Genomic DNA, 12,633 nt, shown 5'->3' with positions numbered 1-12,633 from the left:
TGCGTCAAAACATCATTAAAGTTTTGCCTTCCCATTGGTAATGCGGCGACCAAGCAAATAATAAAATCACTACCAAGAATATAATTGTAGAGTCGTACATATCTGGCACTCGTGAGGACGGTTTCCAGATAAACAGTGATCTTTTGAATATCAATCAATGTTGTGCAGATACAATGACGCAAGCAAACAGGGACTCATTGAGAGGCTTCATTACAGAGCGAAATTGTGTTGTTTAGAGAGGACTTCTCCACTTAAAAGATAACAATCGTTAACACTTGGCTTGTTCTGTCACGTATGACGCCTGCTTCGATATTTTCCAATGTGGAGCATTCCCTTTAGGTTAAGTATCGTTTGGAATGACTTAAAAAGTTGAAATAGGACTTGCATTCCGTCAAAATGAAGAAGGCTTAGTACATTCAGAAACTAGGAAGGAGGTACCTCGTCGGCCCTCGGCTCGGACCTCATTTAACAGCTACATAAGCAGATCGCATAACATGATAAATGAGTTAGTTCTGAGCATCCAGCATCAGCAATGCCACGTTGTTTTTTCCATAATCCTCTCCCACCGATTTTGTCTGATATGTCGTCCCATTGTTGTTTTTTTTTGTGTGTGCCCGGTCTGTTGTGAAACGCTCTTATTTGTCAGCAGAAATCAACGCTCGCTGGCCACGTAAATGTTATCGTTAAACCCTGCGTGCGGGACGTTTACGCATGTGGTTTGGTTTTATCAGTGCGAGGCCTGATGCGAAGCTGCTCATAACTCGCTGCGTTGCAGTCCTGCGGCGTGAAACCATCGGGAGCCACTCCGTCGCTGGCATCAAATATGCGGCCTGCATCTCGGCCACCGGACCGCTTGAGTTATACCCTGATTTCAGCGAACACGATATCTTGCCATATGCTGTACGTTCATGAATGTGAAGCAATAACGCCTGGAAATGACGAATGTGCCATCTGATTTGGAGTTCGTTGGACCGCCAGCACGATGATCTACTTCAGCACTGCTCAAAACAACATGGACATCTCTTTCTGAGTGGCGCGGCAGACCAGAGGGCTTCCGAGGGCCGCGACTGTCCGGGACAGCTCCCGGTCACCGCGGCGTGATATTCCGGCGCTGAGGCCGACAAACCTCTATACGACACGGCGCACCAGCCAGGACGAGCTGACCCGCCTGGCGGACAGCACTGGAAAAGCGGCCGCGGGCATTGATGACGTAAATGGCACTTCCAGATCCTCAACACCGCTGGCCAAGACGGTTCAATGCGCAGAGTGCTGTTGAATGCGTCGCAGCGCGCAGTTGTTTCACCTCGCGCCATGTTCAGTTTCGAGGTTCCACTTCCGGGGCCTGGCGGCGTGCGGGCCCTTGATCATGAACGTCCTTGCACATAGGTCTGGTGAGAAAGTCGACAGGTTGCTTGGTGTAGGTTTCAAAGTTGTTTCATGCCAGAGTTGCATGTCAGGGGTGCAGTCGGAGTTGCTGAACAGCCCTAGAATGGCAAAGCGAATTCTGGGTTTGTGAGCCTTTGCGTTATTCTTGACGTCATCAGTGCTGCGTCAGACGTTTGTTGATGTTTTCTGTGTGGAAATAGCCATGATTAACTATTTCTCTGCATAGTGTCCCAACCTTGCAAATGTGTCCGCCAATTGTGAGCCAGCAGCGCCACAAGGAAACGGTACCGAAACGGTTCTACGGTACCGGTACCGGAAATCGAACGATTGCGTCGTGGAGGGTTACAAGGAAGCGGTCTCGCTCGACGATGGTGCCTTGGGGAGCCGAGGGGTGCAACAGGCACGCGGTCCGAGCTACCGGAGGTGCCCTAGGGTCGCCTCAGTCGGTCGCGAGACACACGGGTGACAATCGCTCGCGCCGACGGCGGCCAAACGGCTGGAAATATTCCTGATGTTTGCTTTCCTGAAACCTGCCTGTACCGCTTTCATTTCAATTCGGTGCAAAGATGCTTTCCGGCGCCACTCAAGCCGAAGAATAGGTTTTAATTGATACACTGATCAGGCTATCAAATAAATCAAATCCGACGTATTAGAGCACATAAAGCACGGACATTAGTCACAATTAGGTGTAGCGACTATGCAAGTCACGCTAGGATTTCATTTGGCTCGGGATTTATGTTCAGTCACGTGTACTTAATCTGGTAGCATTTGTTGCGAGTTCCATCGCAAGGCGCTGCTCCGTTTTAGCATATTGCCTTCTGAGAAAAGCAATTTATTTGCCCTTCATGACAGCTAAATCTCGGCGAGAGCATGCAGCAAAAGCAGCGTGACATGCTCCCGCTAGTGGAAAGCGGATCACCGTGCAGAATTCAAAATGTTCCCGACAAGGTTTGTCCATTGAGGCCTGATGCAGATTGCATCCTTGGTTGATGTGGCGTAAATTAATATCGATGCAATCTGTTGAAAATTTATTAAAATTTGGTGACATGAAATTCCCGGCTGCCTTTGAAGCGTGAGCCATGTATATAATAGAGTGTCGTGCCGATAGCGGAAATGGGTAACGGTTTTAATAGATATACCAAGAAGCGAACTATAAACTTGCTGATTCAACCGGGACTAATAACTTCGCAGTCACCTTATCAGGTGCCGGTGTTGTTATTATGAAGATGCAGGGCAGCTTGAATTTGTAAATATTAGATTAAAAATATTGCATCAGCGTGAAAATATGTTGCAGACCACAACGGCCTCGTGTTTGCCAAGCATAACATATGTGCGTAACAATACAGTGTATAGCGATATAACAATACATAACAATACACATGTGCATACACCTGCAACAATTGGGATACGACCTATAGCTGCATCCAAGACGCATGTGACGGGAACCATCAGGCGCGTCACACGAAGCAGTCGCGATAATATTATCATGTTCACAATACCATCCTACCTCATCAGTCTACACCTACCTGATCACTTTGCCACGCCAGGTCGCATGGCGCTGGCAGCGAGTCGGAGCTGAATGAGGGAAGGAGGGGGGCATGGCCCAGGACGGGGTTACCACGCTCCAAGTGCCGGGCCTCTAGTCACGCGGACGTGTCGCTGGTAATGACCTGACACGCCAAGGGCGGACAGCGGTGGGACGGGCGACGCTCTGGACCGACGGAACCCCCTGCGATGGATGTGGTTTTAATGGCGAGGTGGAGTGGGTACCACGCCCAGACTAAGTTCCGCGAAGACATGCGAATGATCCATTGCCCATCGATTTTGTATGCGGTATCTATGAGGACAGCTGAGCAGCACGCCAGACATGGGAAATAAGGCAAGCAGCGTTTGCATGCGGGTGGACACGAAGTACTAATGGGTAAACAAACCAGCAATAAAGCTACAATAACACTAATCCCCGGGGCCATGGCAATTGGGACACCGCCTATCAAAAGCCTACAACAGTATATGGCGAGCATAAACAAGCTGTGGGACAGCAGGACAACTGCTAACCAGCGTGTTAGCAATTGTTCCTTTCTTTTTTTCGCTTTGATAGCAAGGCGCCCGTTGCCTCAGGGCTGAAGGTGCCGCGTAAAATGAGGTTCAGTACATACAACCCAGTGCAATGCTTAGGAATTTGCAAGTTGTGCAAAAATCTTCTAAAATTTTGGCATTTCATTACATGTTTGGCAGCCTATAACTGAAGGTAGCGTGACGCTGACGATACGACGGTGAAATAATTTCAGGTTCAAGCGTATATTATAATACTTGTCGGCTGCTAGCAAGCAATTCAACATATTCCATAGAAAACTGGTGGAATAGTCTTGAACTGGCCCGGTCATGCACGCATAGCCTTTCAATTACGGTCGCGGAACGCTACCGACTACGCGACTGAGTCGAAACCTCTTGTCCCTCGAAAGTAGGAATATAAACTGTGTATCGTTCATGAAAACCTTGAAGATCATGAGACGATCGTTTTTACTAACGGGATTTTCAAAATCGACGGTAACACATATACACACACACACACACACACACACACACACACACACACACACACACACACACACACACACACACACACACACACACACACACACACACACACACACACACACGCATATATATATATATATATATATATATATATATATATATATACCGTCCAACGCAAAGGTCCTGATATTCGGACAAACCAAATATCAGCACGTGCGTTGCCCTGTGTTCTGTGTGTTGGCACATTGACCAACTCGCCACCTTCCATGTCATGAGGCCTGGTCTGGCGGCACAGTGCGTACCGAATTGGTAGGAATGCTTTGCTTTAACGTGTTTATATAATGAATTTAAATTGATGCAGAAAATTATTATCACGCCAATACCGAATCCCGCTGCAACAGACTTCTACCACAATTGTCCCTTGTACTATGTGTGACGCAATGCCAGCACAGGACCCGTGAGACGTAATGTCAGCTCGGGAGCGCCGTACAGCCGATACCATGACAAATGTTACTTTGCAGCAGTATTCTGCGTTTTCGATGGTTGATTAATGACATGTTCGCATGGTTTCATTTCGATTTCGGCGTAAGGACTTAGGCTGTGCAGAAACACGGCATTTCGCAAAATATCGCCGTGGACAGATTGAAGACATCATTTGGCATCTTCGGGCCTACCGCTTCCCACTCTCGTCTGTCTGCGGGGAAATGTTTCTGGGCGTATGTCTTGGGTCAGGGCTCATACAATAAGCCCCGCCTAGTGTAGGCAATGGTCCCATAAATCCACCCAATCACAATATTCGGACTCATCTTTAACACGCGCCCGGGTGGCCACCTAGATACCGTTCGCTCGGGTGGGGGTCAATTTGATCCCCCTGAGATCTCAGGAACTAAGAAAGTTAAAGACACCAAATTTACAGGATGTGTTAACCTGTACGTGAACTCACTCGGATCAAAGTTTCAGATTCCTAGGTCATGACCTTCGGGTCAAATAATGTCAAACAAGGTCAAGTTCCAGGTTGGTCTCCAAAGTGTCGCCATAACCTAGATAAGCGTTTTTAAGCAAAGGGTCGCATTTTGATTTAAGGTCAGTGACCTTGTTTGACCTTTTGAAGGACAAGGTGACCGAAATCATACAAGATTGCTCTGAGTTTTGCATTTGAGTAAGCGACAAAGATTACACTAGGCAGTATGTTCCTAAAACAAAATGTTGACCTGGGTCATTTTAGGTCAATGACCTATCCTGACCCCTAAAAAGTGCATGGAAGATGAATAATGCGGTTCCTGTTATCATTAAACTCGAAATGAGCGCCAGAAACCATCCCATATAGCAAGCCCTAGAGTAACAAAACGGGTTGGTTTTGACCTTGGTCTGATCTACATACCTGACCTTGGGTCAATTTTTTTGCTCATTCAACTGTTGTGTTGCCTAAGAAAGCATCTCAGAGATGTATGGCCTCGTCTAACACTCCGTTGGATCAGTCTGAAGGATGCCCTAGAAACTGCCTTCGCTCAAACCATGGTTTGACTTTGACCTGCCATAAGTCAGCAACCTTCCAAGGTACGTATAAATTTGTGACGCCAAAGAATCCGTCATTCATTTGTCTACAAATGCGCAAATTTTTTTGCGGCTTCACCGCGCCGTTCGGAAACCATTCTGTAAAACCTTCGGGGGGGGGGGGGTAAATTTGACCCCCACTCGAACACGTGTTAAATAATGTCTTCCTATGACATATTTTTGATCTAGGCTTCACAATATTCTTGGTGTTTAATTCCAATGCAGTGTTGTTTGTTATCTCATACAATGGCACAGTGCAACTCAGAGCAGGCAGGGAAGGTTTTGTATAAGTTCTTTCTTGCGGTCAGCATGCACCAATTAGGTGTAAGATGACCTGAACCTGGGTCGTGGGTACACTGGCAATACGGTAGCATGTTTTACATCTGTTGGTGACTTGAGTGTGGAAATCACTTAAACGCAGTTCACACCAAGCTTGAAATTGATTGAAAATGAGCCCAGGCTCGGGTCCCTTAACGATGTGTCGTTTTTAATCCAACTGGGAACTTTAGCCCCGACATCTTGGAGCATATCGTTGGCTTGATGTAAGGAAACACCCGATTTTGGACGGTCGTTTTGACGACGACGTTGGACGGTTAAAACTGGACGCCAGTTTAGCTGCTGTGTTTAAGCCCGTAACACATGCTACGGATGTGCTGCTCTTAAAGAGAATGTAACACATTTGAGTAAATTGAAGCAATCAACAGATATGATAAAATAAACTCCCTTATCACTATCGGTTTACTTGTGGCTGGAAAAGGCTGCTTTTGACAACACAATTCCTCGGTTTAGCAAATATGCTCATCAATACGTCATTGTATGATTACGTTTTCATGGATTGCGTAACACTGATTGAGAGCCACTTCTGCCGTCCAAAGGTAAAACTCCATATGCTGTTTTTTGCCACTTGGCGTTGTTATGTCATCTGGTTCGTCTACTCATGCTGAATTCGGCTACTTACACCAACAGTTGAAACTTTCACCAAATTTTGGCCGTTTCTTTGGGCTAAAGGCTTGCGAAAAATTCATCTATCAGCTTAAATATTCTAATTCAGCACGGAAAGACCAAAATCAGATGACATAAAAACGCCAAATGGCCAAACATGAACATATGGGGTTTTGCCTTCGGACAATGACATTGGCGGCCATTATGGAAAGGTTTCCTGGTCGAAAGGAAAGGGTTTCCTGGTCTGGAAATCGTGCTCACTGCCGCCAGATATGATCGACTAGACAATTATATATTTTCTGACTTTCATCGCTGCATGACGAAAATAATGGCAGGAATCGATGACATTATTATGGCGGCATGGATACCTGGGTGACCTTGAAATAGTATGCATGTCTTCGCGGACGTGCAGTTCAGAAACTAGTCAGATTGAAGAAGGGCAGGAGAGAAGGGCACAGCTATGAACTGATGTTTAAGGTGACTTTTCAGTTTAGAACTCCATACATATGTATTACACCCTTTAACCTACAAGCCAGAGCTTCTTCCACCCTTCCAGGAAGATGCATTCCTCATAAGTGGATGAGGTATTGAACAACACCGGAAGCATTCGTGTTGAAATATATTCAAAAAAAAATTATATGCATTTTTCTCCATGCCTCGTCAAGATGCCATGTAACTGGTTTACGATATGGATCAGGTCGGATCGCTTGCTGCGAAATAAACGGTTTTCGGAAACCTAGGCAAGAGAGCAAAAGGTGCGTTCTATATGCCAGATGATATTTGCTGATTTTGGCAAAATCCTGAAGTAAGAATACATTAAAGGAAGTAGCTCACAGAACAGGTGTAAGACACTCCTAAAGGAGGATCGACACATCTTAGTCTGAGTATAAATTCGACCCTAATTTGGGTGCAGAAAACATGTGTTGGTTCTCTTTACCCCTACAGAAGGTTAACATTTCCCTGCATTTCGTATTGTGCTCTAAATAAGGCCTCTGTCTAGCAACGCTAGCGTGAAATGCAATACAACGTATCACTTGGACACCCTGCTCATGCAACGCTGTTCTGCGCATGGCCATTTTTAAATGAACGCGCTCGAGGTGAGGGCGTCAATTTGAACCCCTGAGGTCTCAAAAACTCAAGGAGCTAGGGGCGCCAAATTCACAGGATAGGCGGGCCTGTGTGTCACTTTACACCCGTAAAATTTAAGATTCTACGGCTATGGCTCTCGGGTCAGATAAACTTTATCTAATTAAGCCTCAGATCTGTGCCTAAAGTACGCTCAGGCCTCTCAGTAACCGCCTTTGACCAAAACACATCTTCTAAGCAAAAGGTCACCTGTATTGATGGTAGGTCAGTGACGTAACGTCACCTTCTGAAGGTCAAGGTTACCAAGCGCCTTAGAGAATGGTTCCATCTTTAAGCTCAAATAGGCGTCTATGTCTACGCAAGGCAGTATGTTCTTAAAAAGAAAAGGCCCAATGGGATAATTTGTGGGTCAGTGACCTCCTTTGACCCCATGAAGCTCAAATAAGATACCTGTTGAGACCTCAGTGATCACAATAATTAGTGAAATGGTTTTGACCAAGGTCTCACCTTCACACACAAACCAAGGTCAATAGGATTAGTTGCGATCCTAAATTTTATTGTCCAATTACCTGAGAATCCATCTGTGAGATGTTGGATTAGTTTAGCGCTCCGTTGCCGCATTAGGTTGAGCGATTCTCTAGAAATTGCCTCCGCTGACAGCCATGCCCTTATTTTCACCTGTCATAGATCCATAATCTTACATGGCATATGTACCTTTTTAGCAACAGACTAAGTTAGATTGCCAACAGCTATATAAAGCTTGGAGCAGCTAAGCCGCGTTGTAAGTTACCTTGGAAAAACCTCCGGAGGGGGGGGGGGGAGTAAAATTGACCCCCAACGTAGTGCTTGTTGAAGGGAGTGTTTCACATTTATATGGGCGCAGTGTTCACGTGTTTGAGTTTATTTTCGTTGTTGCACTTAACGGTAGTTGTTGCACCGCCTGGCCGGATTTCAGGGAATCTTCGTTTTGTTACGCCACAGCTGTGCAGTCGTGTTGGGCGACGGCATTGCGGGTTGTTCTTCGCCGTGTGGCGGGTATGTGGGTTGTGCGCCCGAGTTCCTTGTTTTAACCTTTCAAAAGTGTAGCGGGTTGGTTTACGTTGTAATGCAATAAGCACGTTAGCATGGAAGGAACGCTGCAATAGGGTTTTGAACTGAAATACCCCTTCTGTGCTGTTCACAATCCTGACCTTTAGACCTAAGCCTCCAGTTTCCGAGCTAGGCGCCCGCGAAAATCGGGGAAAGGTATGTGGGGGAAATATTTCAAAGCAACATTTCCGACTCAAAAGTATACCAGTTATCATCAGTCACCTTCCTTCATCATATCTGATGCTTGCCTCAAAATCTTCAAAGGTGAGACATTCTTTTTAAATAGATACCATTGTGCTCGTGTTTTGGCCATTCGTCGTGGCATTCTCTTGGCTAATTATCTGTAAGCTTAAGGTGTTAGATGCATTCACGCATTTGGTTATGGCGGTTTTCTTGGGTTATTCGGGTAGAACTGCTTCTTCTGTAATAAGCAGCACGCATATATAACTTCGTATGCTATGTATCTCAAAACGCATTCGTAACGAAACGCACAGGCTACTCAACAGCGATTGGGACCATTTGACGGACATCATATCTGGAAATCGTGCTCACGGACGCCAGATGGGAGCGGCTCGACGCTTGTATTCTTTTGGCCTTGAACACCGCATGACCAACGGAGTGACAGGATTTGCATGATGGTTCTGTGCACCATGCACGCCTGAATGGCTCAAATAGTATGTGCGACATAGCCTGCCCACGTTCGCGGGTGTGTAGCTCAAAAACTACAGGGCGTTAGGTTTTAATAGGGGTAGGGCTTTGAACTGTACCGAATGATCGAAATGTTCTTTTTCAGGAGAAAGCCCCATGCAAATGTGAAACACTCTCTTCAAGCTCACAGAGCCTGTGTCAACTGGCAGTCGCCTGTGTGTGCGGAATGCCATATCTATCGACACTTTGTGGCATGTTTTCGACAGATTGTTCATTGTACGACTTGTTTCCACCACACGCACGAGAAACTTGACGATTTTTTTTCCTGCCAGATGCCAAAACATGTCGCTTCACCACATGCGCTGCGACTGACACCAGCATGGACACCAGTGTTGGACAGGTGTGAAGTCATGTTGTGGACCGTCACGGAGGTTGAAATCGTTGTATATGAACAAATCACGGCTGTCCGCGCAAGCGTCTATGCCGTGCGTCTGGCCACAAAAAAGTGCTAGACATGCAGACCAACAGACAGAATGACAGGCAGGCGTACTCCGAGAAATTTGTGAATGATGGTGGAAAGTTGGATGACAATAAAACCTGAGCTTGTGGGCTAATGCGACATTTCCATGAGCAGCTGCTTGCGGGCGGGCCTGTTTTCAACTTTGGGCAGCGGTAAAGAGCGGGATTCTAGAGTCGCTAGAGTAAACAATGGCACATCTAACGTCAACACTGAGATCAGCACGGCAACGGAATGCTGCCGCCTGAGACAACGCCTCACCGGTAAGCAGGTGGCCCAGCACCAGCCAGACGAGAGAAGTATTCATCCTTCGTGAACGGCGTCGACGTACGTCGGACCCCGTGGGCACCGACGCTCAACTGGTTCCAGGGCGGCGGCCGGCCGTCGGTCGGCCGTGCGCGCGGCGGCCGCCCGGCCAGATCACGCCGTGTTTGCCGGCATCCCTCACCCCGCTTAGCAATTGATTTTACGACCTCGGCGACAAGGCCTGTCTGGGGGAGGGGAAGGGGAAGGCACGCGCGTCAGGCGCGCGCCCTGGGAGTCGTGAAGCGCGCCGCCGTCTTTTGTCGCGTTGGGGCAGCGCTCCGACGGGTCGTGGCTCATTTGGGAAAGTAACGCTGGACGGTAGTATCCTGGCTCGAACTGCGGACGCGCGTGGCGTGGCCAGGGCACCGAAGAGGAGCCGAGGCGCGCGCGGAATGAGGACGATGGACGCCTGGGGAACGCGTGGCTAGTGGGGTCAATGGAGGGGGCTCTTTGTGGGCGTCGGTCTCGTAACGACCGAGGATGTGACTGGTGATTTAACCTGCAACAGCTCATGTTGAATGGTCCCAAGGGGTAGGTGAGCGCAGCTTGTGCTGCGTGATTCAGTATTTCACATAAGGCGAGATTTCCTGGCAAAGAGAGAAGTACAGCATCCCCGACTGGTTATCGTTCATATGTACCGTAGTTTCGTCAGCCTCTGTTGTTAAGTTGGATAGTCCTTGTACGGACATTTTCAACTCTCATTACTGGCTTCAAGCCGCAGGTGTGATACAGTGCTTAACTTAATGCACACGGTTTTGATAAATGTTGCCCTTTTGCCATGCAATCGTTGTTATCTTCTCCTCAATGTCAGTTTGTCTTTCTGTTCTCAGTCACTGCTTCATCTTGAATCCCTCTGCCCCTCCCCCATCTCACCGGGAAGTTGTCTAATCGTCAGCCGTGGGTGGGCTTGAGGGTCCCCCTCCCGACGGAGACTCCGCCAGTGCGCCTATGTATACCCCGAAGGAGGTGATTGGTGCGGGTCAAGTTTCGGTGCCCGAGCAATCTCGGATAGTTATCGTACTACTCCACCACTTCGGGGCGCGGACAGCATGGCGAGACAGGGGGGGGGGGGGGATCCCTTTAGCCTTGCATTGTTCCTTTTTACGACAGGTGGCTCCAAGTCAGAAATCGGCGTGATGCTTTCTCATCAAGCCCCCAAGAAAATCCTGGTTATGCCCCTGCCATCACTCACCTCACGCAAGCCTTTAAACCGAGGCAGGAATGTGGAGAAGGTTTACCCGCACTTCTCATTTTTTTCCTTTCCAGAACGCACCTGTGACAGGGCTGGGGCGGCGCCATTTGTCTCCTAGCTGATGAAGGTCCACGGGTCCACCCAGTAATATCCAATTTTTACTTTTGGGCTACCACCAGCTAGTTAAATGAGATTTTGCCGTGACCCTGTCAAAGCGCTGTCACGCAGCACGGCCACGTTTGTTACGAAACCAAATCGGCTATCTTGAGCCCTAGTGTTATACAAGTTTCTCACAACACGGGGCTTGATTCCCCGCGGCGCTCACCCTTCCTGCCAGGGTGAGAAGCAGACGACGCTCTGTATCCGAACAGCTGAGCACGTAGTAAAGCCTCAGTGAAAATAATGGAAGTTAAATCGGACGCGACTGAACGGCTTGTGTATAGATCCCCCTGCCCACTAACGTTAACACTACCAGCATTGCACTACGACTGCAGAATGCACTCACATCATCGATTTGCCACAAATATTGGCTTCCTTTTTTGAGAGTGGTCCACATCACGAAGAGTATTTGAATTTCGTAGTCTTGAGCGCGAAGCAATTTATGTACAACATGAATTGCAATAATGGTTAGGTTTCTCTCGACATTTACATTTTTGGGGGCGTAGAAAAGTTTAAAGTGTGGCGTAAAAAAAGTTTATATTATTTATTCGCAATTTTGAACTGACATAGCCATTTTGAAGATCATCCAGTGCAGATTACAGCCCTCCCCTTCTTTACATCTAAACCCCTCTACATTTCTCCGCTGCACAACCGCGGAGATATTCAAACTGTGCGGGGGGGGGGGGGGAATATTGCAAGGTCACTCAGACATCAATGACGCCATAAAAGCGTCACTGAAATTCTGCCATCCCATATGTCATGCGGCGATCAATGCCAAGAAGCGTAATTGTCGAATCGCTCATATCTGGTCTTGCGAACACGATTTCTTGATATAACTGCCGTCGGTGAATTATCAATCACCATTGTGCTAGGCGCGAGGACGCAATCAAACAATGACGTATTTCGGAGCATATTTACTAAATAGAGCAATTGTGCCATCTAGAGCTATTGTTTCCTCTTGACTCCTACTAGCAGTACACCAATAGTTGGAAGTAAGCTTATTTCATCATACCTGATACTTGCTTCGATATCTTGGCAGCACAGGGCTGCTTCGATAACAGGGCTGAAATTCGAACATGAATAACGCTTTGTTATATAATCCCGGAATTGGGGCAGCGGTAAGGGCTATGACGGAAACATAATTGAGAATCGAATAACTAAAAATAACGCCGAAATCTAGTATATGAACGCAAGTGCAAGTGATAGTAACAAGAAA

The 12,633-nt window shown here is 47.3% G+C and overlaps 1 protein-coding gene across 3 annotated transcripts in view; it reads right to left on the bottom strand.

Annotated features, from left to right (window-relative positions):
• LOC119112043 (cell adhesion molecule 3) overlaps positions 1-10,135 on the bottom strand; it is a 65,765-nt gene extending 55,630 nt beyond the window's left edge. For all 3 annotated transcript variants that reach the window (XM_037236015.1, XM_037236030.1, XM_037236024.1), the window contains exon 1: positions 10,022-10,135. The gene's annotated coding sequence lies outside the window, so the exon portion shown is untranslated. The remainder of the gene's footprint in view (positions 1-10,021) is intronic.
• Between the last annotated feature and the right edge of the window lie 2,498 nt (positions 10,136-12,633).

The sequence above is a fragment of the Pollicipes pollicipes genome, unplaced genomic scaffold (assembly GCF_011947565.3).
Source record: "Pollicipes pollicipes isolate AB1234 unplaced genomic scaffold, Ppol_2.1 Scaffold_2555;HRSCAF=2994_pilon_pilon_pilon, whole genome shotgun sequence".
Taxonomy (NCBI): Eukaryota; Metazoa; Arthropoda; class Thecostraca; order Pollicipedomorpha; family Pollicipedidae; genus Pollicipes; species Pollicipes pollicipes.
This window is presented reverse-complemented; position numbering and strand designations above follow the sequence as displayed.